This window comes from Oncorhynchus gorbuscha, unplaced genomic scaffold (genome assembly GCF_021184085.1).
Source record: "Oncorhynchus gorbuscha isolate QuinsamMale2020 ecotype Even-year unplaced genomic scaffold, OgorEven_v1.0 Un_scaffold_2467, whole genome shotgun sequence".
Lineage (NCBI taxonomy): Eukaryota > Metazoa > Chordata > Actinopteri > Salmoniformes > Salmonidae > Oncorhynchus > Oncorhynchus gorbuscha.
In genome coordinates, this window is record NW_025746971.1 from 5,001 (window position 1) to 7,500 (window position 2,500).

General features: G+C 44.4%; 5 non-coding genes and 1 pseudogene across 5 annotated transcripts in view; all 6 read right to left on the reverse strand.

Moving 5' to 3' along the window:
* Positions 1–96, reverse strand: part of LOC124025838 — a 119-nt gene extending 23 nt beyond the window's left edge. The window contains exon 1 of the ribosomal RNA XR_006837233.1: positions 1–96. This exon is cut by the window's left edge and continues 23 nt beyond it. This is a non-coding gene — a ribosomal RNA (5S ribosomal RNA).
* A 234-nt stretch (positions 97–330) lies between these two features.
* On the reverse strand, positions 331–448 carry LOC124025828. Its single transcript, XR_006837229.1, has one exon. It is a non-coding gene; the product is annotated as a 5S ribosomal RNA (ribosomal RNA).
* Positions 449–600: 152 nt separating this feature from the next.
* LOC124025839 lies at positions 601–719 on the reverse strand. Its single transcript, XR_006837234.1, has one exon. It is a non-coding gene; the product is annotated as a 5S ribosomal RNA (ribosomal RNA).
* Positions 720–958: 239 nt separating this feature from the next.
* Positions 959–1,077, reverse strand: LOC124025824. Its single transcript, XR_006837225.1, has one exon. It is a non-coding gene; the product is annotated as a 5S ribosomal RNA (ribosomal RNA).
* A 242-nt stretch (positions 1,078–1,319) lies between these two features.
* On the reverse strand, positions 1,320–1,437 carry LOC124025831 (annotated as a pseudogene).
* Positions 1,438–2,300: 863 nt separating this feature from the next.
* LOC124025829 lies at positions 2,301–2,418 on the reverse strand. The gene has a single exon (XR_006837230.1). It is a non-coding gene; the product is annotated as a 5S ribosomal RNA (ribosomal RNA).
* Positions 2,419–2,500: the final 82 nt, after the last annotated feature.

Here is a 2,500-nt window from a genome sequence, read left to right on the forward strand (position 1 = left end):
AGGCGGTCTCCCATCCAAGTACTAACCAGGCCCGAACCTGCTTAGCTTCCGAGATCAGACGAGATCAGGCGTACTCAGGCCGGTGTGGTCGTAAGCGAGAAACTATCTCTTGGTGCACTATATAAAGTCAAAGTGAGTGTGATTAACAGCTGTTGCATTTTCACCATGTCGATAAGCATCTTTGTGTCACTCAAAAAGTGGAAGAACTTGCATATAATGTAGCCATAATTTGTAGCACAGATTGTTGGATGAAATACAAACTAACCTTATTTCAAAGCGACGGCACATATTTCAGCCTTGTGGGAAGAAACGGACAAAGAGGTTGACAAAAGCTTACAGCACCTGGTATTCCCAGGCGGTCTCCCATCCAAGTACTAACCAGGCCCGAACCTGCTTAGCTTCCGAGATCAGACGAGATCAGGCGTACTCAGGCGGTGTGGTCGTAAGCAGAAACTATCTCTTGGTGCACTATATAAGTCAAAGGCCATAATTTGTAGCACAGATTGTTGGATGAAATACAAACTAACCTTGCTTACTTATTTCAAAGCGACGGCACATATTTCAGCCTTGTGGGAAGAAACGGACAAAGGGTTGACAAAAAGCTTACAGCACCTGGTATTCCCAGGCGGTCTCCCATCCAAGTACTAACCAGGCCCGAACCTGCTTAGCTTCCGAGATCAGACGAGATCAGGCGTACTCAGGCCGGTGTGGTCGTAAGCGAGAAACTATCTCTTGGTGCACTATATAAAGTCAAAGTGGTGTGATTACCAGCTGTTGCATTTTCACCATGTCGATAAGCATCTTTGTGTCACTCAAAAGTGGAAGAACTTGCATATAATGTAGCCATAATTTGTAGCACAGATTGTTGGATGAAATACAAACTAACCTTGCTTACTTATTTCAAAGCGACGGCACATATTTCAGCCTTGTGGAAGAAACGGACAAAGGGTTGACAAAAAGCTTACAGCACCTGGTATTCCCAGGCGGTCTCCCATCCAAGTACTAACCAGGCCCGAACCTGCTTAGCTTCCGAGATCAGACGAGATCAGGCGTACTCAGGCCAGTGTGGTCGTAAGCGAGAAACTATCTCTTGGTGCACTATATAAAGTCAAAGTGGGTGTGATTAACAGCTGTTGCATTTTCACCATGTCGATAAGCATCTTTGTGTCACTCAAAAAGTGGAAGAACTTGCATATAATGTAGCCATAATTTGTAGCACAGATTGTTGGATGAAATACAAACTAACCTTGCTTACTTATTTCAAAGCGACGGCACATATTTCAGCCTTGTGGGAAGAAACGGACAAAGGGTTGACAAAAAGCTTACAGCACCTGGTATTCCCAGGCGGTCTCCCATCCAAGTACTAACCAGGCCCGAACCTGCTTAGCTTCGAGATCAGACGAGATCAGGCGTACTCAGGCCGGTGTGGTCGTAAGCGAGAAACTATCTCTTGGTGCACTATATAAAGTCAAAGTGGGTGTGATTAACAGCTGTTGCATTTTCACCATGTCGATAAGCATCTTTGTGTCACTCAAAAAGTTGAAGAACTTGCATATAATGTAGCCATAATTTGTAGCACAGATTGTTGGATGAAATACAAACTAACCTTGCTTACTTATTTCAAAGTTTGACGGCACATATTTCAGCCTTGTGGGAAGAAACGGACAAAGGGTTGACAAAAGCTTACAGCACCTGGTAGGCGGTCTCCCATCAAGTACTAACCAGGCCCGAACCTGCTTAGCTTCGAGATTAGAGATCAGGCGTACTCAGACGGTGTGGGAATAAACTATCTCTTGGTGCACTATATAAAGTCAAAGTGGGTGTGATTACCAGCTGTTGCATTTTCACCATGTCGATAAGCATCTTTGTGTCACTCAAAAGTGGAAGAACTTGCATATAATGTAGCCATAATTTGTAGCACAGATTGTTGGATGAAATACAAACTAACCTTGCTTACTTATTAGGCAGTCTCCCATCCAAGTACTAACCAGGCCCGAACCTGCTTAGCTTCCGAGATCAGACGAGATCAGGCGTACTCAGGCCGGTGTGGTCGTAAGCGAGAAACTATCTCTTGGTGCACTATATAAAGTCAAAGTGGGTGTGATTAACAGCTGTTGCATTTTCACCATGTCGATAAGCATCTTTGTGTCACTCAAAAAGTTGAAGAACTTGCATATAATGTAGCCATAATTTGTAGCACAGATTGTTGGATGAAATACAAACTAACCTTGCTTACTTATTTCAAAGCGACGGCACATATTTCAGCCTTGTGGGAAGAAACGGACAAAGGGTTGACAAAAAGCTTACAGCACCTGGTATTCCCAGGCGGTCTCCATCCAAGTACTAACCAGGCCCGAACCTGCTTAGCTTCCGAGATCAGACGAGATCAGGCGTACTCAGGCCGGTGTGGTCGTAAGCGAGAAAGTATCTCTTGGTGCACTATATAAAGTCAAAGTGGGTGTGATTACCAGCTGTTGCATTTTCACCATGTCGATAAGCA